At 47.2% G+C, this 27,642-nt stretch overlaps 1 protein-coding gene across 8 annotated transcripts in view; it reads left to right on the forward strand.

Moving 5' to 3' along the window:
• Positions 1 to 9,623: 9,623 nt before the first annotated feature.
• The window catches only part of ADGRG1 (adhesion G protein-coupled receptor G1), a 40,858-nt gene continuing 22,839 nt past the window's right edge, over positions 9,624 to 27,642 (forward strand). Inside the window, exons 1-2 of one of the 8 annotated variants that reach the window (XM_082233476.1) lie at positions 9,649 to 9,732; positions 21,189 to 21,297. The gene's annotated coding sequence lies outside the window, so the exon portion shown is untranslated. Of the gene's footprint in view, positions 9,862 to 10,766; positions 10,950 to 19,325; positions 19,345 to 21,073; positions 21,298 to 27,642 lie in introns of those variants that run through there. The other 7 variants (XM_082233475.1, XM_082233474.1, XM_082233478.1 and 4 more) reach the window with 7 other exon arrangements.

Here is a 27,642-nt window from a genome sequence, read left to right on the forward strand (position 1 = left end):
AGCAACTATATTGCAGTAGGGATAAAACAGAGCAAAAGGTTTGGTACACTTTTGCAGACATTGTAATGAAAGAGTCCATGAAGGGATGTTTCACTTCCGAAATGTCCCTTGGTAGACTTTGTTTCATTACTATGTCTGCAAAAGTGTACCAATATCACATCAAGTGCACCAGTATCAACATATCAGTAAGGCAGCCTCACAGTAAACAGAGACCTGTGTCGTTGGGGGCTTCTGCTGCACTCTGTTTTTATTGATAAAGGATATAATCAGAAACCATACAATGTTTGGATCTAGGTTTGATTCTGCTATCCCTGCATGGATTTTTCCTAATTTCCCCAGGTGGCATAATTTATTTTTAGATGTCCAGATGGGACAACTTCCCCCCTGCTTTGTGCCTGTGGTCTGCCAGGGAGCAGCTGTTGATGCCAGGAGACAGGCAAAGAACATGCCACCTGCTAGCATTTGCTGCCTGAGTAGCGATGAATCTAAGAAGCCCAATGCACTTGTGGCTGTGGTGTTGCTGCTGACACAAGGTGCTGGATGGATGCATCATAACATGCGTGACTAAGATATACAAGAATACTTAAGGTTAGGTTTCTCTTGAGATATCACTTCCTACCCCACATTTGCCAAGACTCCAGTTATGTTCAGGTGGGGGGAGACATCAACTGGGATGGAGTCACAGGGAGGAATCCCTTCACCTGCCTGTGGATTCTATCCTGCACAATAGTGGCTGGTGCCTGCTGGGACTGGCAGAACAGAACACAGGGTGTCAGGGAGAGCTACTTGCTGACCACAGGGTTGGCCCAGGATGCTTTGCTGCATGAGGGAAACCCCTGCTGCTACCTCACGTTCTCTGCCTCCTCCTGGAGGCAGCCTGGCTTGCTGAAGACAGTGAAAGGGAGAAAAGGAGGCAGGCAGCTGTCTTTGTTTGCAGTATCCAATGCTGAATAATTGCTGAAGCTAAGCCAGAGATGAGAGTCTAACTGGGCCATGGTTCAAATTCTTTCATTTATAGCTGTTTGAGTTGCCATCTCTATGGTTCTCAGGGTCTTTTCAGTGATGACCCCAAAATAATGAAATGCTTGGGGAAACGGCAGATGTCTTGTTTTAAAATATTTTTGGTGTTTTCTTGCTTTTTTTAAAAAAAGTTGCTGCTGAATCCTAACCATGTCTGCTCAGAAGTACGCCCTATTAAACTCAATGGTTATTTCTGCTGAATATACTCATCAGACCTGGGTTCTATTTCTGCCTTGTTTCTGCCTTCCAATTTGTGTCTCACGTGACCGGACGGTGCTAGCCATGATCCTTGTGACATCAATGTGGTTCTGAGGTTGTTAGAGCTATGGTTTCGGTTCTGCTGCTATGGTTTTGGCAATGTCTATTCAGGGAGATGCTTTGTAGCTCTGCTTGAATGTTGGTCTCTATGCTCTGTCTACTATGACAAGAACATGGAAGTATAAGAATAGTTGGCAGGATCAGGCCAATGGCCCATCTAGTCCAGCATTCTGGTCTCACAGTTCCTGTGGGAAACCAGCAAGCAGGACCTGTTCACAAGAGCAATCTCGTCTTCTGCAGCTTCCAGCAACTGTGAAGGCAGAACACAGCTATCATGGCTAGTAATAGGTTGATGAGTTGACAATGAATGCACATATCTCAGTTGGTTTCCACAAACAACAGGTGTTTCTGAACTAGACTGGATTAGACTCCAGGTGGGGACAAATAAGGATGTTATTCCATGAAATGAAATAAAAATCTGGCCTAGCCTTCCCCCACCAACCTAGCTTTGTGTGCACGTGAAGCATTCAATTATGCAAGGCCCCACCTGCACTCTGAAGTACCCAGATATAGGGCTGGATCCAACTAGCCCCACTGAAATTAATGAACCTAACCAAGGCCACACGCACACCACACGTATAAAACACTACAATACTACTTTAAACAGTCGCGCTTCCCAAAGAATTCTGGGAGCTACAGTTTGTGAAGGGTGCTGAGACTTGTGAGGAGACCTCTATTGCCCTCACTGAGCTACCATTCTCAGAGTGGTTTAACAATCAATCCCTCTTCTTTTCAGGGAACTCTTGGAATTGTGTCTCTGTGAGGGGAATAGGGATAACTCACAGTACCCTTAACAAATTAAACTTCCCAATATTTTCTGGGGGAAGTCATGTCTGTTTAAAGTGGTCTCATGGCGCTTTAAAGGTATGGTGTGAATGGGGCCTTGGTCATGCTCATTAATTTCAATGGGGCTACTCTAAGTAGAATTAGCATTAGATACAACCCATAGCTTTTGACCTTGAAGGGGAATTAAGCCTGCAAGTCAAGCCAGACATGGCAGTTTCCAGGGTAAGGTCCGAAGGACCATGAAACCACTGCCTAGCTGATGGGTCTGGTCAACATCTGCAAGTGCATCTGCTTATGCCATTGATAGCCTTCTGCTCCAGGAGTAAGCTGAAATAAATCCCTTTTAAACCTGGAAGTGAGAGCTGGACCATAAAGAAGGCTGATGAAGGAAGGAGAAGGGGATGACAGAGGACGAGATGGTTGGACAGTGTTCTTGAAGCTACGAGCATGAGTTTGACCAAACTGCGGGAGGCAGTGGAAGACAGGAGTGCCTGGCGTGCTCTGGTCCATGGGGTCACGAAGAGTCGGACACGACTAAACGATTAAACAACAACAAGTTGCTGGCCATCACTACAGCTTATGATGACAAATTTCAGGGTTTAATAAGCATAGGTAACAAAGCCACTGTGGGGTCAACAATACTGCTCAGTACATTTCCAGTACAGTAACTGCAGAGTTTTGACAAATGTGCAAATTCATGCAAGCAGTTTTCATGTGCAACTTACACCAGTGTATGCACTTGAACCTAACGTATACTTTCTCTTTTTGTACACATCATTTGGTTGGAGAACAGCATTGCAAAATTCAGGGAAGTGCAGCTTCCTAAGGAGAGCTGCATTTAGATCAACAAGTGCAAATCAGGTAGTTTCACATCCACCGCCCCTGCATAGCACCCACAGACATAAGTTACTCAACTGACAACTCTTTTGTCTTCAGACCAGATCTTCCCATTATTTCCTCATTAAGAGTGACAGATGCTCATGGGAGAAAGTCCGTACTTCAATGGTGCAATGATTTGGTATCTTGTTCTCTTTCTCTTTCTCTCCTCCTTCCTCCCCTCTCATCCTTTCCCATGGAAAAAGAAGAACCAAAGACAGAAGTTTGAACTCATTCAGGCACAGGTCCTTGTGGGGGAAATGTGATGCATTTGGCAGCATGCTTTAAAACAGTTTTTGGAAAGAATGCTTCCTGCACTGGGAAGGAGGAAAAAATAAGCTGTCCCATATTAAACAAGCTGTACCTGCACTGTATGCAGATAGTGAGGGGAGAGCAAAACCTGAGATGAGAATGGAGGACAGCAACTCTGTAATGTAGGCCAGGCTTATGTCCGCCACACTGTAGGGGGCCTGGAGATGTTTATGACAGGGGTCAGCAAACTTTTTCAGCAGGGGGCTGGTACACTGTCCCTCAGACCCTGTGGGGGGCCGGACTATATTTTTGGGGGGAGGGGGGAATGAACAAATTCCTATGCCCCACAAATAACCCAGAGATGCATTTTAAATAAAAGGACACATTCTACTAATGTAAAAACATGCTGATTCCTGGACTGTCCGCAGGCCAGATTTAGAAGGCGATTGGGCCGGATCCGGCCCCCGGGCCTTAGTTTGCCTACCCATGGCTTATGACAACCTTGAAGTGCAGTTTACTGTTATTATCCCATATATTGTGGTGGTGACAGGGGGAGGAGGGAGGGCTAGAGCTGAGGGAGAGTGACTCATAATGATAACCACATAATGTGCTGTAGTACAGACCACCATTAACAACCCCCATATTGCAGGTTGCAGGTGTGAAGCATCTTACACATGGGTCCATCTAGCTCAGGATTGTCTACACTGACTGGCAGCAGCTCTCCAGGGTTTCAAGCCAGGGTCTCCCCACAGCTTACCTGGAGATGCCACAGGGGCCATCAGCATGTATAGCAGCTGCTTGGTGGGATGGGGCAGACAATGAGAGACAGCGGCTTGTGGTGGTGGCTAGGGTTGGTGGCAAAATTCAAATCAGTTTGCTTTTAAAGGCAAACATACTGAAACACAACCACAGTACCGCCCTCCTCCAAACAACACCTCAGCCCAAGAGTGTGTTCACCAGCCTCAACTTTTGTAGTTGGAGTCAGTCAGGATCCCACCCTCCCAAGCCAGGTGGGAAAAGACCTGCAAGGCAGGGAACGCGTCTTCCAGGACTCGCAGCCAAGATTCTCTTGCAGGTCAAGGTTGCACACTGAGGGTGCCTCATTTGAGCAATGTCAGAGACAGCAGTGGCAATGATGCAGCTATTTGGCTCCTCCTTCCTCTGGTCCCTGGCACAGTTGTTCCCCTTGATCTCTCTCCATGTGGACTTGACCCTCAAGCATTGTAATCAGAGGCACAAAGGTCCAATTGTACCCAGAGTGGACATGAAAAGCCATCATGTTGCATTCGTCAGTCTGTTTCCACATTAGGCCATCTGTTCAAAGGAAGATGCATTATCCGCGGTCAAGCTCCATTTCTGGGTGGGGATGTGTGTGTTCTTTCGGTCATGTTCTTTCAGCCGCTGTGTTCTGCAAATCTGCCCTCAATAAATCTCAGCAGGGACTGGTTCTTTTTTCCCGTGGGAACAGAAGCATTAAGTTGGCACTAAGCAAGCAGCACTGCCAGACCTCAACTCGAGGCGGGCAGGTGTGGGGGACTCCCTGGTCCTGAATGGGGTAACTGTGCCCCTGAAGGACCAGGGGCACAGTCTGGCAGTCATTTTGGACTCACAGCTGTCCATGGAGGCACAGGTCAATTCTGTGTCCAGGGCAGCTGTTTATCAGCTCCATCTGGTACGCAGGTTGAGACCCTACCTGCCCGCAGACTGTCTCACCAGAGTGGTGCATGCTCTAGTTATCTCTTGCTTGGACTACTGCAATGCACTCTATGTGGGGCTACCTTTGAAGGTGACCTGGAAACTACAAGTAATCCAGAATGCGGCAGCTAGACTGCTGATTGGGAGTGGCCGCCGAGACCATATAACACCGGTCTTGAAAGACCTACATTGGCTCCCAAGTATGTTTCCGAGCACAATTCAAAGTGTTGGTGTTGACCTTTAAAGCCCTAAATGGCCTCGGTCCAGTATACCTGAAGAAGTGTGTCCACCCCCATCATTCTGCCCAGACACTGAGGTCCAGTGCCGAGGGCCTTTTGGTGGTTCCCTCGCTGCGAGAAGCCAAGTTACAGGGAACCAGGCAGAGGGCCTTCTCGGTAGTGGCACCCGTCCAGTGGAATGCCCTCCCACTGGATGTCAAAGAGAAAAACAACTACCAGACTTTTAGAAGACATCTGAAGGCAGCCCTGTTTAGGGAAACTTTTAATGTTTAATAGACTATTGTATTTTAATATTCTGTTGGAAGCTGCCCAGAGTGGCTGGGGAAACCCAGCCAGATGGGTGGGGTATAAATAATAAATAATTATGATTATGATGATGGGGGGGACTTATTCTGTATTTTGTGTTTTTATACTGTAAACAGACCCATGATCTTCAGATGAAGGGAAGTAAATAAATTTTAACAACAACAGATGGGATGAAGTCTCCTTAGTGCTAGAACCCCACACTTTTACTTGGGTTCTTCTGTAAAACAGCATGTGTATTGATGTGGCAATTTCAAAATCCTTTGCAGCTTCCTGGAGTATTTTTGCCCCATTCAAATGATCTTTTTAATGCTGATAATGCCTCTAGTTTGATTTAATGGAGGGCTAGAGAAGTGTGTGTGTGTGTGTGTGTGTGTGTGTGTTAGAAGCTAGCCTGCTGCAAAAAGGTAAAAAGGCACATTTATTGCTCCACCCATTTTTGCCTCTGGCACTGCCACCCACTGGCATGTGGCCCTGGGAGGTTGCTCTGGACTGGGAATCTGGCCTTCGGGCTGAAAAAGGTCCCCAGGCCCTGTTTTAGAAATGAAAAGGTGAGGTTTTTGGTGTAGAGTTCACATTTGGTGCTTGGCTCCATGGAGAACCACCTGCTCTGCTGCTGGTGGGAAAACTCACAGCAACCTCCAAAGACTGTTGAGGCAAACTGTGTGGCTTCAGGCAACAGGCACTTGCAGGTGTGATATCAAAGGCTGTTCAGTAGACCAGTGTGAGCAACTCAAACAGGCATCCTGCACAACAGCGGCACTGAGCAGTGAAGGCCCCAGGCCCCCAACTGTAAAACAATGGATCTCTACACATGTGTTTTGGGAAGCAAGTCCCATTGAGTTTAGTGGATCTTATTCACAGATGACTTGGTATAAGATTGTAACCTCAGCATATCTTACTGCATTTGCTTGCTTTCATCTTTGGCAGCAAGAGCTGAAATCTGTAGTGCCAACCTGGTGCCCTCCAGATGTTTTGGACTGTCCCATCAGCATCTGTAGGGCACCAGGTTGGCGAAGGCTGATCTAGCAGAGTCACTTGTTAGAAGGATTAAGAATATGAGAAGTCCCTCCGTATTAGCTACTATAAGAATCTGGTGTGAAATTGAAAGCAGGATATATGTGGGTCTATTGCCTTTAACTTCCCCATTTTATAATGAATTTCTAAATCTGGAATCAACAATAATGGCAAATTTCCAGCAACGGCAAAATACTGGTTTAGAAAGCATAAAAATGATTCCACAGGGTCAAGTCATGGAGAGAAGGAAGCTTCCACTCTTCCAATATTTTCAAAATAGAGGTACAACCTCCTCTCCTACACAAAAATTTGGGGAGGTCAGGAAAGTGAACAAATAGTTAAACTTTGATATCTGAGAAAATGGGTGTGAGATGTGGATCAAAGAATAACCAGGAAACAATGGACTTGGATTTGGGACTAGTTACATTCTAATATAATCTCAGCAGACCTAAATGATAACTACTTTATAACCATTTATCAATGGTAGTTAATTCCTTATAAACTGAATTGGATAAATGTTGGAGATGTGGTTTAAATAAAGCAGAGATCATACATATATTTTGGAATTGTTCTCCAATAGAGATATTCTAGAAACCCATTCAGGCTTGGATATGTTAGGATATCATATACTGTACCCCTGGAACCTAAAATATTTCTGCTTGGTTATCTAAAAGTTAACCTGGAATTCCAGGAATTCCAGTTATTCTGGAAAATGATCAATAAATAGTGTTCAACCTTATAACTACTGCTAATATTACAATAGCTAAAAATGGGTGGAGCATATCTCCTACTACATCTGAATGGACTGAGAAAATTTAGTTCACAATAACTATGATTAAACTAATTTATTATAAAATATACATATAAGCTAGCCTAACAGGTTTATGGAAAAACGGGTATTTTTGTAGTACTTTGGAACACAAAGATCAGTGATAATGTCCAAAGTTATGCTGCTTTCAACCAGCTGTAACAGTATTTCTTTATGCTCTATCTTTCATTTATTTTGTTTATTATAGGGACACCGGTGGCATTGTGGTCTAAACCACTGAGCCTAGGGCTTACTGATTGGAAGGTCAGCAGTTCGAATCCCCGCCACAGCATGAGCTCCCGTTGCTCGGTCCCTGCTCCTGCCCACCTAGCAGTTCAAAAGAACGTCAAAGTGCAAGTAGATAAATAGGTACGTGTCCGGCGGGAAGGTAAATGGCGTTTCCGTGCGCTGCTCTGGTTTGCCAGAAGCGGCTTAGTACACCGGCACCCTCGGCCAATAAAACGAGATAAGCGCCGCAACCCCAGAGTCGTCTGCAACTGGACCTAACGGTCAGAGGTCCCTTTACCTTTACTATTTTGTTTATTAATACAATAAAATTTATTTAAAAGAAAAATGGGGGTGGGGAGAACATGGGAAGCATCCTGCTGAAACAGGCCAATGGCCCATCTAGTCCAGCATCCTATTCTCATAGTGGCCAGCCAGATTTCTATGGAAAGCCTACAAGCAGGACACATGGACCACACAGAGAGAAATCTCCTACTCACAATCCCTCAACAGCTGGTATTCAAAGGCACACCGCCTCCAATATTCGCCTTCCATAAATTTGTCTAATTCCCTTTTAAAGTTGTCCAGTTTGTTGGTTACCGCTACATCTGGGTAACTGTTTGAAGACGTACTTTGTTGTGTCTGTCTTGATTCTCTCACCATTCAGCTTCTTTGGGGTTTATACCCTGACTGATCTAAAAAAAACCTCAAACATTGCCACCTTATATTGGTAATTACTGAGTCCTCACAACCACAGGACAAAACCAAAACATTCTCACCTTAATCTATTCAGAACAATTTCATCAATTAAGGAGGTGTCTCCAGTCATACAGGCAGCAGGTTTGTATATATGTGTGTGTGTATATATATATATATATATATATACACACAATGTATTGATGTTTTTAATACGAGTACTTGTCAAATCATTTTAGAGAAGGAATCTTCTCTCAGATAATTTTTATGTTGCTAGTTGGACATCACATGTACTTGAGAAACCATGCTTCCCTCCCCTATCAGAAATGTAGGGTTTTTCCCCCCCCACATACAGTTTTATTCATATTAAAACAAGTCATTAGTTTTTTTTAAAAAAAATTCCCTCACACAATTCATTAAATATGTGTGTTCTCTGAAAGTGGGTCATTCCCCTGCTTTGCTTAAACCCTTCTCCCTCTGTCTTGTCTTTCTTCACTGTAGAAATTAAAATTGTAAACTCTTTGGGGCAGGGACCTGCCTGTTTGGGGTGAGGTTGTTTATGAAATTTTGCAAAGTGCTTTGTTCACTGATTGAGCAAGGAACGCATTAAACGTACCAGCCAGCCAAGGATGTTCTCTTGGGCAGATCTTGCAGAAAGAAACCCCTTGACTGAACCTCATCCCTGTTGTGCGACGGGGAGGGAAATGCACTCTGCACATGCTTTGGGAGCATGGATCTATTCTCATTTAAAGCACGGGGCCGTTGTCAGTCTGCACTGAGCATGCCTTGCGTTGGCTGAGCATCAACCATGAATTTATTCCCACTAGATGCGTGGGAGGGCGGAGAACGCAGCGCACCCTGCACTGGTTCCAGAGCAATTCACATTGATTCTTACATTTAAGGAGTCGGAGGGCTGACAGAGCCAGCACCCGGGGGTCATTTTAGATCCTGTAATCTTACAGGGAAAGGGATTGGGGGCTCTTCCCTTCCTCCGGCACTTGAGGGCCTCCTCTCTCAATCTCCTTTCGTGAAGCTCCCAAACCCTGCTGGCCCCACTGCACTCTGCACATGCTCGGCATTGGCGCTCTCCTTTCGCAAGTCTGAAAAAGCCCGATCAGTGACGAGCGAACACGTGCGGGGATCGAGTGCCCCCGGAGGGGGAAACACCCACCCAGACGCCGCCGCCGCTGCCACCTCCGCGGCCGCCGACGAGTCATCCTTTCCCCGTCAGCGAGGGACCTTGTTCCACTCCCTGCAGACGAGAAGAAGCGCGTAAGAGGAAAGTCCAGCCCCGGGACGCGCGGAGAAGCAGCAGCAGCAGCCCTAGCGCAAGGAGACGCGCCAGAGCAGGTGGGCCGCGGCTGCTGGAGACGCCTCTTTCTCTCTCCGAAGGGGCGGGCAGGCGGGCGGCTTCCCCACGCCGAAGAGCGCCGCGCCCAGCGTCTCCTCCGCCTCCTCCGTGCACCCTTTGCGAGGCGCGTCGCAGGCGGGCAGCAGGTGAGCCGGTTGAAGGGGGCGCGCGCTGGACGTCGGGGACGGGCTGTGTGCGCGCTTACTCGCTGGGGTTCCGCGCTCGCCTTCTGTCAGGCTTAGAATCGGGTTGCCCGGTGCGTCTGTTTCAGTGGGGTAAGTGCGCGCGAGCCCCTAATTGCGTGCATTGCAGTTAATTATTCTCAAACCCCCCCTTTAAATTAACTCTCAACCCCCCCTCTTTAAATGGAAATGGCAATCGCGGAGCAAACCGAGCAGGGGAGGGGGGTTGGCGTGCTTGATTCGTCCCCACCCCCCGCCACCGCTGTGCTTTGCAGCCGAAGAGAAGCCTTCAAATCCCGGTGGAAACGGAGAAAGGGGGGTGGGTGGCATGTCGAATTTCTCTCCAGGTCACACCCACCTTGCCCTTGCCTGTGCTTGCATAAGAAAAGCCGTTCAGTTTAATTGCGCGCAGCCGTGTAATGATTAAGCCGTGCCCAAGTCTGTTTTGATCCCAGAGCACCTTTCGCCACGCGAAACCTGGGGAATTGTTCTCTAGGAGGCTGCGCTATGCTTTGAGCAGCCTGATCCTGTTCCTGTTGTCTTGGGTTCTGTTATGTACTGAGTTTTAGGATGGCAGCCTCGCCACTGCGACCGTAAAGTCTCTGGGATTTGGGTTGATTTCAATTTCTGGTTTACCTCCGATTAAGGGTGGCAGGCATCTTGGAATGTCGTGGGCAGGATCCAGCCAAAGTAGGGCTTTGAAAGCCTCGTTTGGAAGTTGAAGAGGTGTGAGCGTTTTAAACGTTGAAGTCCTAGGCATGCTTTAGTTCATAGAATTACATAGAGTTGGAAGGGGACCCCCAAAGGACATCTAGTACAACCCACTGCAATACAGGAATCACAGCTCAAGAAGCCCTGACAGATGGCCAACCAACCTTGGAAAATGTCCAGTGAAGGAGAGTTCACCTTTTGAGGGAGTCTGTTTCGCTGTCAAACAGCTCTTACCACCAGACAGTTCTTCCCAATATTGGGAGTCTGCATAGGATTATGGTGCATTTCTCGCCCTTCAAAAAGAAATGTCGTTTCAAAATGTTTAAATACTTGGGGTGGACCATGTACTTATCAGTATTCACCAGCCAGACAACGAATGCAAACTGGTTTCCATAGCTACACTAGGGAAGGACCAATCACTTTGTGATGTGGTCAGAACAGGAACTCATTCATGCCTCAGCCTAAAGACTGTAAGTAGCCTCATGGCCAATTTCATTGTGAAATCTGTAGTCTATTTTTATATTTTAGTGGGTATGTTAGGGACTTTCTTTTCTTCGTTTTATACAGTTGCGGCATCTCCTGTTTTGTACCGTTCTAATCCTTTGTAAACTGCTTTGGGTCTTTTTAACAGCAGCAGCAGCAAATTAATCGGGATTCAAACAAATAGTAATAACTTAAGACAGCCCTCAAGGTGGAGCAGGGTGAAATTCTAAATAGATAAGTAAAATAAATGGGGGTGGGAACCTAAATAGGATTATTCAGTCCTATGGAGGTAGTTGCTTCAATTTCAGCTCAGAACTGCTCTTTGTTTGGGTGTGTGAGAAGCCAGTCATGGCATTATGAAGCAGCGAGACGAAAGGACCCCCCCCCACGGACCCCCCTCAATGTACACACTTGCTCTCCTCAGTTGATTAATGCAAAATTCATGTGTGTGAGTCCCGCCCCCACTCCAATTTTCAATTCTTAATCACTAGCACGGCATTCAATCCCCACTGGGCTCATAACCTGCATTGTGCAGCTGAGGTCCGGGCGTTCTCCGCCAAAGCGCCGGCAATTGTTCATACGGTGCCGGGAAGTGAGCTAAAGAGAGATATTTGACTGTTTTACTTTAGCACTGGGGAAAGTGACTGATGATATGCGTAATAAAGGGAGACTAAATGGGGGGGGGTGCGGCGCGGGGGGGGGGGGAGAGGTAGGAAGACCCTGAATCCAGATCAGAGACCCTGGGTAACCAATTGCTACAGTTACAGGTAGGTAGCCGTGTTGGTCTGCCGTAGTCAAAACAAAATAAAAAAAATCCTTCCAGTAGCACCTTAGAGACCAATTAAGTTTGTTATTGGTATAAACTTTCGTGTGCATGCACACTTCCTCAGATACCATGCACACGAAAGCTCATACCGATAGCAAACTTAGTTGGTCTCTAAGGCGTTACTGGAAGGGATTGCTACAGTATATGCCTCCCAAAGGACACCCCCCCCCCCATCTGCTGGTCTATCCAACATGTAACATTTGCTGTGCTGGGCTGTGTTTGCTTCTTACATTCAAAATAGGTACCGTATTTTTCGCTCTTTAAGACACACTTTTTCCCTCCTAAAAAGTAAGAGGAAATGTGTGTGCGTCTTATGGTGCGAATGCAGGCTGCGCAGCTATCCCAGAAGCCAGAACAGCAAGAGGGATTGCCAGTGGCGTAGCGTGAGTTGTCAGCACCCGGGGCAAGGCAAGTAATTTGCGCCCCCTAACCCGTGGATTTGTGCCCCCTAACCCTAACCCCCAGATGTTGCACCCGGTGCGGCCGGCCCCCCCTGCACCCCCCACGCTACGCCACTGGGGATCGCTGCACAACGATCCCACTTGTTGTCCTAGCTTCGCCGTGCGAAGCCTCTTCAGAGCAGCAGGGAGCCTTCATCCTGCTGCCCTGAAGAGGCTTTGCGCGGCTATCCCAGAAGCCAGAACAGTGAGAGGGATCAATCCCTCTTGCTGTTCTGGCTTCTGGGATTCAGAATATTTTTTTCCTTGTTTTCCTATGGTCTGCTGCTTCTTATAGAGCGAAAAATACGGTATCTTGGGAACTGTAGTTTACCCTTTACACAGTTGCAGTTCCCAGTGCCCTTCGCAAACTGCAGCTCCCGATTCTTTGGAGGAAATCATGTGCTTTAAATGTATGTTGTGCGTGCAGCCTTAGATATATAGTACAGTAATTTGCAAAATCAGAATTGCAGAGTAGGAGGGATCCCAAACTTCATCTAGCTCAACCCTCTGTAGTGCTAGAATCATAGGTAAGGAATCTCTGACAGATGGCCACCCAGCGTCTGCTTAAAAACCTCCAATTCCAACCAGCTGTCTTGGAAAGAGGGTCACATCTCAAGTCCAGAGTCTGAGACCATGCTGTTCTGGTTAGCTGGTGCAGTGTAGTGTGTTGGTTAGAGTCTTTGACTACTGCATCCACACACTTAGGGCTGCGTACACACCATACATTTAAAACCCATTACTTCCCACAAACAATCCCGGGAACTGTAGTTCATCTCTCACAGAGCTACACTTCCTAGCACCCATAGCAAACTACATTTCCCAGGATTCTTTGGGGGGAAGTAAATGTGCTTTAAGTGTTTGCACACAGCCTTAGATACAGGTTATGCTCAATGACCAGAGTGTGGTGAATGTTGACATTTGTGTCTTGTGAGTCCTAGATGAACACTAGAAGTTCTACAGACAGAGAGGTGGTTCCTTGCTGCTCGATCATAACAGTGATTTTAAGCTGACAATATTTAGGTCACCTGAGTATCTATGAGTTTTCAAACATTTACAAAGACTGTTTTGTGGCTTTCAGCTTTCACCACCATATGTGAGAGAGACAAGCACACACACACTAAGTGTGGTGCATTCTAAGGACTGGATTAGATGTGATGAGAGCAGACCCCTGAGTCAGAATTTGGTCAATGCTGATTCTTTTTGAAGGAGGTGGGGTGGATGAGGGCTTGCAAAGCACAGCTTGGTTGAACGCAGGGGCAGCTGAACTCCTTGCCTGCATCACCCCCTCCCTCCAAAAAATCTGGTTTCCACCTGGTTGAGCTCCATAATTGAAAATAATGTTTAGGCGGAGAAAAGTTATTTCAGCTCAATTCTCCCCTCCCCCTTTCATCCACTGGTGCTGTGTTTAAAGTCCCTCTTTCCCTTCTACTTTTATAGGTATTTGCCATAACCAACCTGGCTCATGCTCCCAACACCTCTAGTTATGCCCTCTTTCATAAATTACATTGGGCAAACTATGTTTCCCCAAATGGGTACCTGCCACTTGATACCTGAGTTCGTTTGGCATCCTCCGTGATGTATATTGCATGTGTGATGTGGACCTCAGTTATGGCACTGTTAAAATGCGCAGTTCTGTGTACCAACTAGGGGCTGTGCCCCTGCTCCCTTCCCTCATCAACTCCTCTACCCCCACTTGCCAGCCCCCCTAGCCTTTGCTCCCCCTTCCCTCTCCTTTCCACAGTAACCCATTGACCTTCCTCATCTCACCTCATGCTGCTGCTGCCGCCACTACCACCATGGATTTCAAGGCAGCTGCCTGAGGCAGAAGTGAGAAAGCCACCAAATCAGGTGCCTCTGAGCATTAACAGAGTGCAGGAGGGAATGGCTTGAAAGGCATGAAGGATAGATAAAAGCCTTCTTCCTCTTAGACCTTCTGCGAAGGGGTGTGGTGGCAGGAAGTCCAGGTGAGCTGCAGAGAAGCCCCCTCCCCACACCTTTTAGACCTTTTCCTGTGAGAAGGAGGAAAGTGGGACAGCCCAGGTGAGCTGTACAGAGCCTCTCCCCTTTAAATCTTCTCCTGTGAGGAAGATGGAAGCGGCCCAGGTGAGTTGCGGAGGAAGAGTGGTGGCAGGTAGGGACAGCTCCTCAGCAGCCATCCTGATCATAGAAGAGGGCTAAAATGATGGTGTCAGTGAGCTGGGTGGGTTTCTGAGGAACTGCCCCAGCATGTTGCAACTCTTCTTCTGTGGCTCACCTTGGCTGACTGCCACTGCCCTCCAACAATGGCCCAGCAACTCTTTGAAGGTTGTCATCATGCTGCATTTCACAGTGCCACCTATCTGTAGCCAAGCAAACTGCAGCATGATGACACTCTTACATTTTTTATTATATGGTAAGAGAAGATAGTCAACTGCCAAGCTTTATAGGAAGGAGAGAAGCTTTTAGCCTTTCTGAGTTGGTCAAGCTGGGCCTGGATTGTACCACTTCAGGCTGCAGGTGGGGCAGGTATATGATGACATGCACCTCGGTACAAAAAGCATTCACTTCATGTAGAAAATTGGCACCTTCTCTCTGCCATCTTATTCCTGTATGTGCAGGGAGGTGGGAGGGAGGGAGGAGGAGCATTCCTAGAGTTGGCCATCTCACTGAGAACTGGAACATAGCTTGACTGCATCACTGAAAGCTATAATTTATGAAACATGGGCCAGTGCTCCCTCTTGTTGCAGAGGGATGAGATCCTCCAGCAGGAGACCTGACTGTTTGATGTTGGGCCTTTCCTGTTCCTGTCATGAGGAGTTTCAGTACCTTCCCTAACTTTTGTGCCCTCTAGATGGCACTGGGTCATGCTGGCTGGGGCTTCTAGGAGTTGTAGTCCAAAACAACTGGGAAATACAGCTGGCAACTGGCAGCCCATGAACTCAGTCTGGCCCCTTGAGAGATATTTCATTGATGTGCATCTTCAAACACAGCGGGTGGAGGAAGAGGTGGACAGGAGTGGACAAGAAGAGGAGAGGGACTTTTTGCCCCATCTTCCTTAACCCAAGTCTGTTTCCTTGCTGACTTGTACTTCAGGGTTTCTCTTCGTCACTGTGACCAGTGGGTTGAGTGGCTGACTTTTGTCTTTTCCAAGCAGCAGATGTTGACCATAGTGGGTGCCAACCACATTGTCTGTGTGACACAAGGCATGATGTCAGCCTCATCCTCCCACACAATGTTATGCTCCGCTCCTCAGGAATGTCTCCTGAAGTTCTGGTTTGACAAGTCCAGCACTACACTTGGCTCAGGAGAAGCTCCCACACGTGTGCCCTGAAGTGGCTGACATGGAGTGGGAAATGGAGCAGGGTCCATCAGCCTCCCCTTTCATTGCCTTTAGATAGGATGAGAAATGTGGTCTGTGTTCCTTTGGAAGAGGAATAGTCCCATTCGCTCCCAGAAATTGGACATTGAAGTTGGTCTCCTACTTCAGTTCTGGAGTTGGTTCTTGTGTCTCTCCCCTGCAGTTTTAACCCTCTGTTTGTAGTTATTGCCTCTGCTTTTGGCGAGAGCTGCTTTACTTTTTTGTCATTTTGCTATTTTCAGACAGCGTGTTAGCAAGATCATTCTTCACGCAGCTGAGATCTGGCTTCCTTCTAATGCAAGATGGTTCAATGCACTTTGTTTCCGACTCCTAGATGCTTTCACGAGAGTGACGTGTTGGGCTTGGTGACACGGCATTTCTGTGATGTTTTTCTGTGATGCTAACAGAAAGTGTCACTTCGTTTCCTAGCAGAGCAATTTGTCACCCCAAACAAGGAGTCCATTCACCTCAACCCTGGGATAACGATTCATTTGCAAGGCAAAAGGTTGCCAAAATATTAAAGAATTAGCATAATAATTTCCCAGCAGCGTGTTGGACAAGATTTGCTAGTGCATTGTGAGAACCAAATTTAATTAATAGATCATATCCAACCAAATTTCCCACTCCCAGAAGAAGAGGCTGCCAACTGCACCCCTGTATGGTTTGTTGTTCTGGCTTTGCCTCCTCCCGTTCAGCACTCACCAGGTGCCAAGTATGACTTGGAGCTTTCAGTAACGGCCACAAAGAGGCAACAGAATTAGTCCTAGGAGGCTGCCTCCTGTACCTCTGAGAACTGCCGTTCCGATCTTACTCCAGTTGAAGGAGATACTTCTTTTGAGTTGCAAATAAACACAGGTCCTTGGCTCCTTCGAAAGCAGACAGCCATTATATTTTAAAAGTTAGAACTTTTTGGGTGTCTGAGTGGAGCCTGTCTGCAGCTACAATTAAATAGCAGAAGTGTACTCTCTGCTATTTAAAAGTTTGGCAAAGACTAGGTCACGGCTTGATCAGCCTGGGATGGGAGCCAGTACCAAGTCTGAGATGTGTGGTATCCACTGTGTGGTATTACTGATCTAAGTAGCTTCTTTCAGCCCTCCCCCAGCTGTTACCTTCCAGATGTTTTGGACTACAACTCCCATGCTGGGGGAGGTATCTGCTTGGAGAAGTCTGCTGTTACTGGTAGAAATAATTCCAACAAGAATTAGCGCTTATTAGTATCTAATGAATTGTGTTGCCCTTTGCTGTGAGCCTTCATTGTGGGCTGAATATTATGTCGGTTGTCTGCGGCAAATAAATAAATAAATAACCGTAATCAGATATAATCAGATGCAGCAGAAAGGCCCTGCTGGATAAGGGCAAAGGGACCCCATGATGTCCAGCATCCTGTTCTTACAGTGTGGACAGCCAGACACTCCAAAGGGGAAGCCTGTAAGCAGGACCTGAGGGCAACAGCTTGTGAATCCCAGCTACTGGCGTTCAGAAACAAGCTTCCTCCGACAGTGGAAGGAGAACATTGCCATGGCAGCCAGTAGCTACTGGTTGCCTTATCCTCCATGAAGTGAGCTGGCCCCCTAGAATTCCTGCATTGCAGGGGGTTGGACTGGATGACCCTTTGGGTCCCTTCCAACTCTACAATTCTATGATTACATGCTGTGCAAGTAACCCCGCTTCTGCCTTGGTGCCTGGCAGGAAGAAAAGGGCAGTGCTCAGTTGGAGATTGCGCCAATAAGTTCCTTTCTCCCAGCTGCAGTGGAGCCCTCCTGTCTGCCCTGTCTGCAGTTTCATTCTTCCTTTCTCATCTTTGTGAGAAAGGGGGGGGGTGCTTGCAGAGACAGGAGCTAAGGAGCGAAACACAGTGACAGGCCTCCTCTTCATTTGCAGTTACTCTGAAGAGGGGATTTTCCTCTGGGCTTTCAGTCCGAGGTGAGGGAAGCAGTTCCTGCTGGGATTCCCTTTCCTGCTCCCCCCCCCACTGCCGCCACCGCCACTTTTCCTTTGTATCTGGTCTCCCAAGAGGGCACCCTGCCTGAGGCATTTGAGCACTTCCTTGCTGCTTCCCTTCCGAAGGCTGTCAGAGAGGGCAAGTTGACAGGAGCCCAAGAGCTGCACATGCAGCCTTCCTCGCCTCGCAGCTGCTGGGCAGCCACCCGTGCAACGTGGTTTGGAGTGGGACTGGGAGCAGTGACTGCTAGTCGAGGCAGCTGGGGAATAGGGGAGGCTGTGTGGTTGTTTTCTAAAATAGCTCTCCATCTAGAACCCAAACATTGAAAAACCACTTGATCTAAAAACAAACACAGCTGCAACTTTGACATGAGAGGAAGGCACAGTCCCATATCTGTTTAGCACAGGGCTGAATGTGGCCCTCCAGGAATCTCTGTCTGGCCCTTGGGATTCCCTGTAGGCCAGACTTTGCTTTGGTTCCTTGAGTGCTTTTACAGCCATAAAGGTGTCCCTTTAGGTTTTGTCTGCATTCAGGTAGTCTCCTCACATCTCTCTCCCTGCCTCCCCCCAATTTATTCTCCCCCCCCATCACTTGCATGCACACACTAGCACAGGCCGGCCCCACAGCTCTTGCACAGAATAGGCTGTGGCTGCAAAATGTTACATATTTGGTTGTGATCCAGGTTTTCAGCGAGTGCTTTGAAGGGAGAGGAGGGGGCGGGGAGGTCGGGATGCAGCAAGGCTGCAAACAGCCATAGGGTGGGAGGGTCGCAAGAAGCCTCTCCTCCACACAGTCCTGCTAAACCGTGTGGGGATTCAAACCCAGGTCTCCCAGGTCCTAGTCCAACACTCTAACCACTACACCACCACTGGCCTACTGTTCCGTTTCAATTTTCTGCGAATCTCAGGGATGGGGGATCCCATGCCCTCCCACATGCCCGGGAGGTAAACCTGGATGCACGTCTTTTGGGGCTGCATTCTTGGGCAAGTCATGTGACTTGCACAAGAGCATGGCGCCCTAAAACACATGTCTTTCAGGGCCATGCTCTTGTGGGAGCCAAAGCGGGACATCCCAGGAGCCAACTGGAAGCCAGGGTGTCTTCTGTAATTTCTAGGATGTTTCGTTTAAAATGGGCCAGTTGAGGGGTATGGGATCCTCAGGTCCAAATGCCACCTTCCAGGCCTCTCTGTCAGAATTCCACCCAGAATTCTACACACCTGACCAGCCCTACTTCACTGCCTCCCACCTAGTCTTTGCCTGGCTGGAATATGTCCCTGAATTCTGACGATGCTTCTTGCTTGGCCTGGAAGGAAGAGAGGAAGAGCTCGCTCTCTCTCTCTGTGTAGGTGTGTGTAGAAACTAACTACTACACAAGGGTAGAATTAAAAATAATTGGTCTACCCGCCTCTGGCATGTGGCCCTCAGAATATTGCCCAGAAGGGAGTGCGGCTCTCTGGCTGAGAAATGATTCCCAATCCTTGGCTTTATCTCTCGCCCTCTTTCCTAAAAGGGTGCCTGGAGCATTCCCCAGGTGGGTTTTTCCACAGGGAATGGCCACGCAGGATGCAGTTGCCAGCTTTCCAGCTGCCCCTCAGAACAGCTGTCATGTGGCAAGCGCCTCTGACCGTGGTCACCCAGCAAGATGAGCAACATTTGGCAGGGAGGGTGCCCCAAGTCTTGCTTGCTTTGTGAGCAAACCAGTTGTGGCCACTCCTTGGTGCAAATTGCGCACAGGTGTCTTCAAAAGTTCAGTCTTCTATTATAACACTGTGTGCGAATCGGTTTATCCTGAAGGAGGAAGGCTGAAACAGGCGGAAAATCAAGTGAATGGCAGAAGGTAGGGACTCCCCCTCCTCTGCCTTTTCTTCAGAAGCAGAATTTCACACTGAATATGGTATGGATTGCAAGGCGTGCTGTGGGGTCCTGAGACCCGTGGCTTTCATTTACAGCAGAAGAACTGCTGGAGAAGTTAGGAAGAACAGGCAGAGCATTCATGCCAAATTCCCTTAATTCTGTGTGCTTTTGTGACTGCCCTGCAGCTGAAGCAGAAGAACGATGGAGATCCAAAAGTATGGTGGGCAGCCTCACTTTTTATCTTTCCACAAAGAATCTCCCATTTAAATTGAACCTCTGAATTTTTCGTTAGGAGGGAACCTGCCCTGCCCTCGTTCTTCTTTCAGCAGGATTCTGTCAGTCCGGAAAGTTATTTGGCTAAGGAGAGGAGTTAAGTTGTCTTCAAGCTGGGTATGGGAGTGTGGGAGGTTCCTTGACATACGTTTTCTTTTATAAAGAGAGTTTTGAGGTGGGTAAGGGAGAAAATGCAGTTGGAAACGGGGTGGTGGGAGTTGCAGTCCAGAATATCTGGCGGGCAGCAGGGTGGGGAAGTCTGCATTCATGGGCTCCTCCTTCAGCGATGGGCACTTCACTTTATTTCATTTGTTGGATTTATCTTCTGCTGTTCAACCTCAAGGCAGTATATAATATAAAGGCACAAAATAGTACCAAAAAACCCCCACAAAGCCAGCAATCTCAAACAAATACCAGAAAGCAAAATACTGAATTATCCAATTGCTCTCTGTTAGGTGAAGGAGAGCAAGGGGAATCTGACAGGGACAGGCTTGTCATGCTTCAGCACTAAGAGATGAGGAGAAGCTGCATTTGCCCCAAATTCCTGAGGGTTCTGGGTACTGGCATGTCTGCGGAAGCTGATCCCCTCTGGTTTTGTAACAGAGGATTGCTGGGTTGATCTTCTTGTAATGGATGTCATTGATCCTACAGATTTGCCCCTTCCTGGTGCCTGTCCAGCTCCTCCGTGTAACTCTGCCTGGGATCACACAACAGAGAGCAATTTGATAGTTTGATGCCCCATGCAAGCAGACAGTTCCTCTGACCACCTCTCCACTAAGACAGTTCAATTTTTGCTGGAAATTGCAGCACGTATAGCCCCAAACCCTAGAAGCGAATCAAAAGAGAATTATAGGGAGGAATGAGTGGGGGACCAGGGATGGGCAAACCTGTCCATTTTGGTTCTCTCCGTTTCCTAATATTAAGCCCAGTTCTCCACATTTCTGCAGCAGTTTGCTTGTTTTTTAAATCATGAAAATTCACCACCCTTTTAGTGCTAATTTATCCTAATAAACACATATTTGTAGCAGTCTTTCCCTAATATAATGCATTTTTGTATGCTATTTTCACTGATAATGAGTGTTTTCATGCACATCTCCCCTAACGCTTGCATTGCAATATTAGTAGACATTTGAATTTCCAAGGATATTTGCATTTCCGTTCAAATTAGGTGGTTCCTAGTTTAAATGCAAACATGGTTGGATTCTTCCTCCCACCCTCTTGGGCATCCTGGCCGGCCCCTGGGGCTTCCTGGGGCTTTACCTGCTGTTTCCAGAGTATTACATCATAGGAGGACAGCTCATAGGGACAGGAAGGTGGGGGAGGCAGGGTGCCATTTGCAGCGGCATTCCCCTTGCTTATCTAATCCCCCTGGGGAGCACTCAGTTCTCTCTCTGACTAAGCAGAGACTTCTTTTTATAATGTCCTATTGTTCTCTTTAGCACAGCCCGTTGAAGTAAGGGGCTGGCTGGTGTGCCTTCTAAATATACCCCAAGGCCTGCTTGGAACAGCCTGCTTAGGGTGGAGATAAGGCTGTTTGTTCTGCGTCCGTTCCAGGATGTGTGGCTGCAGAAAATAAAGAAATGGCCAAGGAGGAAGCCATGCCTGACCTTCTGAGATAAGACTGCTCCCGCCACAAGTGTGTGCCTGCGCTTCTGCTGCCAGGGTGAGTTTTGACGCATATTGGTCTGGATGCTGTTTGGTTTCTAAGAACAGGAAAGCTTCTAGAAACCACAGCGAACTGGCTGGCACAAGATATGATGTCCTCCTATGACAGCTGCCAATGGTCTAGCTTGTGTGGTATGGCCCCAGAGGAGAGTGGCACTGGAGCAAATCTGCTGGCTGCCAGAAGGAGCCTATTCCAAGAGCTTGGGTACACACGATTTTCATATACAGTGGTACCTCTGGTTATGTACTTGATTCGTTCTGGAGGTCTCCTCTTAACCTGAAACTGTTCTTAACCTGAAGCACCACTTTAACTAATGGGATTCCTGCTGCTGCCGCTGCGCCGCTGGAGCACGATTTCTGTTCTCATCCTGAAGCAAAGTTCTTAACCCGAGGTACTATTTCTGGGTTAGCGGAGTCTGTAACCTGAAGCGTACATGCAGAACACTTGGAACCGAACCCCTGTGTAAGATGTGGCCATATTATGCTTCCTCCTGCCTGCTGTCGTACCAGGAGCAGTGAGCATGTTTTGACTCTCTTTCTGTGGCTTTGTCCCATTGATGCAGGAGGTTAACCCCTTCCCTGCCTTGGTGACTCACAAGGATGGAGCCTTCCTCTCCCTGCCCATCTCAGGCCAGAGTTCTCTTCCACACACACAACCTGCCCCTTTGGGCTGTTTCTTGTGGTTCTCCCCCATTGCGCCTTGCCCACAGGCTCCCTCCTGAGCATGGTTGGCCCAGGACACTTGGATCCATGAAGGGGAGCCGTGAGGAAGACCACCCACTCAGCTCAGGCTGGTGCTTTGAATGGCCTTGCTTGGTTCCTCCCCTTGTTTTCTTCTGCATCTCAGGACCAGCTGTCTTGGAGCCCTGGCTTGGTTTTTGCACCCATCATGGATACACATTGCCTCCCACAGCCTTCCCCAACTTGATGCCATTCAGATACTGTTGGACTATGGATCCAATCAGTGCTGGCTGTGGCTGGTGGGAGTTGCAGTCCACAACTTCTGGAGGGCATCAGGTTTGGGAAGGCAAGCATACTTCAGCAGGGCAAGTATAAAAGAAAGAAAAAAGTTGTTACAGGAATGATAGACCCTGCATGAAATTATTACACTTGAAAAGAGTCTAATGGAGTTTGGCTGGCAGGCAGTGCCCTGATTGCAGAGATCGACTCAAGTCCTATTTTATCCTGACTAAACTGAAGGACTAGTTTGTGCAGAAAAGTCCTCTTATCTGCCGAACTCTTGCCTCTTCTCCCCACCCACCTCTTTTCTCTCTTCATTTGACATTTCTGTCTCCGAATTTATGCTTTTCTGCTGGGTGAGGAGGAGCTGTTTGCTCCAGTTTCAACAGGAGTTGCTGGCTTGGGCCTTATTTGGAAGGCCAGGGATGCAGAAGGGATTAACACTGAGTCTTTGCACCATGAGCTCAGCTAGGTAGGTGCAAGCAGAGCTAATGCAAGGCTGGTTGGAGACAGGCAGAGGCAGAGGGTGGGGGGAGAAGAGAAGCTTGTCCAAGTCCTTAGCCAGAACTTCGCTTACCTGCACTAATGAGCGTCATCCACCCCAAACTGCTTCTCTTTTTCACCACGTTGAAGGAGAAGTAAAACTGGGTACTCCGCACACCACCTGAACTCCTGTAGGATGCACAGCCCAAGAGATTATTTTCCAGCTCTTCTGGGGCTTGAGCTTTCGGGTGTCTCCCCAGATTCTTAACCATTTTCTCTCATTGCTCATACATTCCACCTTCCATTGAAGTAGACCCTCAGTTGTTCTTCTGGAGAGGACTATCCCGACTTCTGAAACATATCGTGGGGTGGGCAACCGGTGGCCTTCCAGGTGTTGCTGGACTCCTAGCAGCCTGCATGACCAGTGATCAGGGATGACAGGAGTTGGTAGGCCTTCTGTAGGGCCTCAGGATCCTCATCTCTGCTGAACTTGGTGCAGGGCCGGCATCACTACTGCCGGTGTTGTGGTCATGTGGCTTGCTCTCAGCCCCCGATTTTACCTTGCTGGGGTGTAAATAGGAGCAGAAGAAGCTGCTTCCTCCAGAGCTGTACAGAGCATTGGCCTGTCTGCAAGAGAGGGGTGCTTTGTTCCACAGAGCTGTGGCTTTCTTCTTCTGAAAGCTGAGTAATGCAGTCCTGCATGCTGACTCCTGTAGAGAGTCACCGCTACATTGGCAGAAGCACTCAAGCTGCTGATGCCATTTCTTGCATGAACCTCTTCCTTCCCATGGAGATTCACTAGAGTTCAGGGATGCCAACTTGAATGAAATATTGCGGGGGCCCGGGTAAGCCCCGCCCTGCGTAATCGATCGCATGATACAGGGCACACACCATTTGAAAGGGAATGCCCATCAACTTTGTGGGGGCCCAGCCCCCTCAGATATTTTATTGGGGGGGCCAAAGTCCCCATGGCCCCTGGTGGTTGACTCCTATGCTAGAGTTCAAACCTTCCTCTCTTCAGGAAGCTCTGAGAGAAGACCTTCTCTTTAGTCCTAGCTAGGAATAGTTGCCCCACTTGAATGTAAGAAATCTGATTTATGTTTAGTCAGTCTTTTGTTCCATCTAACTCAATGTTGTCTACACCAGGGGTGGGAAACCTCTGGTTCTCCAAGCATTCTGGGGCTCCCAACTCCCACCTGCCCCAGCCAGCATGGCCAGTGGTTAGCGATGATGGAGGTTGTGGTCCAGGAGCATCAGGAGGACCATAGGTTTCCCATCCCTGGTCCAGAAGAACATTGTTTTTTGGCCTGTTTCTTCAGCCGTGCTCCCATGGTTTCTATTTCAGGATACTTACAGGAAAAAGGACTGAGATAGCTGTCAAGGGGTACATGCCAAAATTCTGTGTCCAGAATTTGCAATTCCAGGACTTACCTTAGAACAAGAAGTTGGTAAACATTCTCCTCTGGAGTTGCCCAATCGCCTGCTGATAACAAGATCTCTTCTCCTGAGATAGGAGAAGAGAATCGCTTGCAAGGAGAGCAGCAGTGGGGCAGGCATCCAGCCCTCCTCATGTGCTTGCAGTATTGGCACACATCCTGCAACTGTGAGGGATCACCTAAGTGGCCTTCTTGTATGTGCATTTTGAGCAATTATGGGGGGGGGGCACATGTAGTAATGTATGTAGCAATTATACCTGGTTGTTTTAAATCATCACTCAGTGCTTAATGCCACAGATGTGCCTACAGGGTCCCCTGGATTAAATTGTAGCAGTTTTGGTTAATTCTTCTTGATTTTTATTTATATTATTTTGTTACGCTCAGTTAATTGGTTAACTAATTAAACAGAATTTGTGTACGACTGAATGGTGTAAAACCTCTAAGCAGTTTACATAAAATGAAATATACATTAAAATTATCAATAAAAGTTAATGGCAAGTTAATCTCCCCCCAAGAAATATCAGTGATGATGATGATGATATAATATAATTTTATTATTTATACCCGCCACTCTGGGTGACTTACAGCATATCTAAAAACATAATAAAAACATCAAGCCTTAAAAACTTCCCTCAACAGGGCTGCCTTCAGATGTCTTCTAAAAGTCAGATAGTTGTCTTTCCTTGACATCTGATGAGAGGGCATTCCACAGGGAGGGCGCCACTACCAAGAAGGCTCTCCACCTGGTTCTCTGTAACTTCACTTCTCACAGTGAGGGAACCAGCAGAAGACCCTTGGAGGAGAACCTCAGTGTCTGGGCTGAACGATGGGGGTGGAGACGCTCCTTTAGGTATACTGGGCCGAGGCCGTTTAAGGCTTTAAAGGCCAGCACCAAATAAAATCAAAAGTTTAAAAATATTCATTATAAAATAATACATGAAAATATATACCAACTTTACATATCTCTAGGTGTGCTTGCCTAAACCAAAATAGTTTTTAGTCGGGGTGAAAGCTGCACAGCCTTTTCCACCCCATTTGTCGCCTGCAAAAGTCTAATTTGTTTGCCCCCACTTTAGTGCTGATGGGGAAACCCCAGCTTCTTTTTGATGTGGTTTTCACTTGTTGAAATCTGACTCTTGAGATCATTACATTGCTGGAAAGCCCTGAGAGGGTACTCTTGTTCTTCCTCAGCACCCTTCTTCCTTCCAGCCTTTGGGTTTTGTGATCCATCATGGGGCATTTAGCATGTGCCCCAAATTCAAATGGCAAGTGAGCCCATGTGATTTAGCAGTGCTCTAGAAAGCCGTGGGAAAGTAGTGGGGGAAATGGGAAACCAGCCTCGTGACTGAAGCGTTATCGCCTGCAACCCGTTTGTGGGCACCTTTTTGACAGGGCAGCACTTGCAAGTGAGAAGAAGGATTTCCAAACAACAGCATGAAGAGAGGGCATGTGAGTTCTGACAGTTAAGCGAGGGGTTTCCCAACAGCAGCAAGAAGTGAGGGCACCTGACTTCTTGCTTGTGGAATCCTATGAACTTGAATGGATCCCCACTTGTTAAAATAAGTCATTCCTGTTGGCTAATCTTTCAATACATAATTTTGCCAACGTATGCTCAGTATCTTTATTTCTTATTTATGGCACCGTGTTTCTAGAGTGAAACATAATCGAAAGGGCAGGGTCTCTGCCACACAGGTGCTACAGTCTGAAGTTTTGAGTGAGGAAGAGGCCAAGAAAGAGAGGTCAACAGACTCTGAGGTTATCAGTGAACGCAGTTGCATAAGTGGATAGAAATCAAAGATGAACCCAAAAACCTCTAAAGAGGGGCGAAGGGAAGCAGACAGTTGGGTCCAAGCTGGTGATCCACTCAAGTTTGCTATTTATGGCTCTGTGAGGAATTGAGGGGCCTGTGCTTACAAACTGATGCTTAAGCAGACATCAGGATAGACAGGATGCAGTGCCGAGGGAGGCAGGGATGAGACTGTGAAATCCCGCTACAGTCAAACTTTGGTTGTCAAACATAATCCGTTCCGGAAGCCTGTTCGGCTTCCAAAATGTTCGACAACCGAGGTTCGGCTTCCAATTGGTTGCAGGAGCTTCCTGCACTCAAGCAGAAGCTGCATCGTATGTTCGGTTTCCAAACAATGTTCAACAATCAGAGCATTTACTTCCAGGTTATCAGTGTTTGGGAGCCGAAACGTTCCAAAACGGAGGTGTATTTGGGGTTGTTGGGTTCTTAATGTCTTAAGTAGAGAAGAAAGTGCTGTTGACTTTTTAGAAAGCCACGTGCACACCTAATAACTGGCAAGTTGAGGAAACTTCTATTTTAGTCTTGATCAGAGAAAGTGAAGAGCCCAACCAAGAAGCTGGCAAGTGATATGGGTTTGCATTAACCATGGTTTCCATTGGTGCAAGTGTGACATGAGATTAATCTTGCAAAGGGAGCTGGGTTCACTTCGGGGACAGGACAGGGAGGGAGGGAGCGAGCGCACATCTCCACGACTGACTCCCAGTTTGCTGATGCGCTTGGCAAGGTGCCAGCATTGCACCTCCACTGGTCCCACAAATGAACTACATCTGGGTGGGAACAGTGCTCCAGGATGATTAGAAGATATACAATGAGCTTCTGATATGTTGCATGAGTGAACAGTTAAAAGACCAAGTTTTGCTTAGCAAAAAAGTGATGGTGCATTCTGAGTCGCTAATGTCTAAAGTTTCTTTTAAAAAAAATATTATTAGATTTTCCAATCTTTTACAAACAAAAAGAAAAAAGCAAACATAAAAACATTAAAAACACATAAATTTCACAACTTATTTTCTCATGACTTATTTCCCGGACCTCCTCACACCTCCCCTTCTTGTATATCCAGTTCAAGTTATTTATACAGCAAATCCTTATCTCAAAGCATTACAGCTTAAAAAGAAAAAAAAAGAAAAAAGGAACACCTTATTTTCTCTCCAACATCTTAGATTATTATAACTTTAAATTCTTGCTTACAAAAAGAAAACCATTTTATCATAATTACAGCTTGAAACCACTTAATTTCAGTCCAACATCATTCAACATTCCTTAATTTTACAATATTTTTGTAAATAGTCCTTAAATTTTTTCCAGTCTTCTTCTGCCGACTCTTCTCCCTGGTCACGGATTCTGCTAGTCATTTCTGCCAGTCCCATACAGTCAATCAGCTTCATCTGCCATTCTTCCAAAGTGGGTAAATCTTGTGTCTTCCGCTAATGTCTAAAGTTTCACTGACATGCTTTCATATCAAATGATTTGCATTCATTGATGGCAGTAGAAGCTTGGGAAATTCCTGTTGCCAACATTGCAGCAGCAAGAAAATTTCCCACACCCACAAATACTCTATTTCTATGTGCCAATCAAAGTGAAAATGTCTTCTGAAATTTATGAAAAATGTGAAGTTTCATTCTGATACTGGGGTAGGGAAAGCAAGCAATAGGCTGCA

Source organism: Podarcis vaucheri, assembly GCF_965113315.1.
Source record: "Podarcis vaucheri genome assembly, chromosome: 7".
Lineage (NCBI taxonomy): Eukaryota > Metazoa > Chordata > Lepidosauria > Squamata > Lacertidae > Podarcis > Podarcis vaucheri.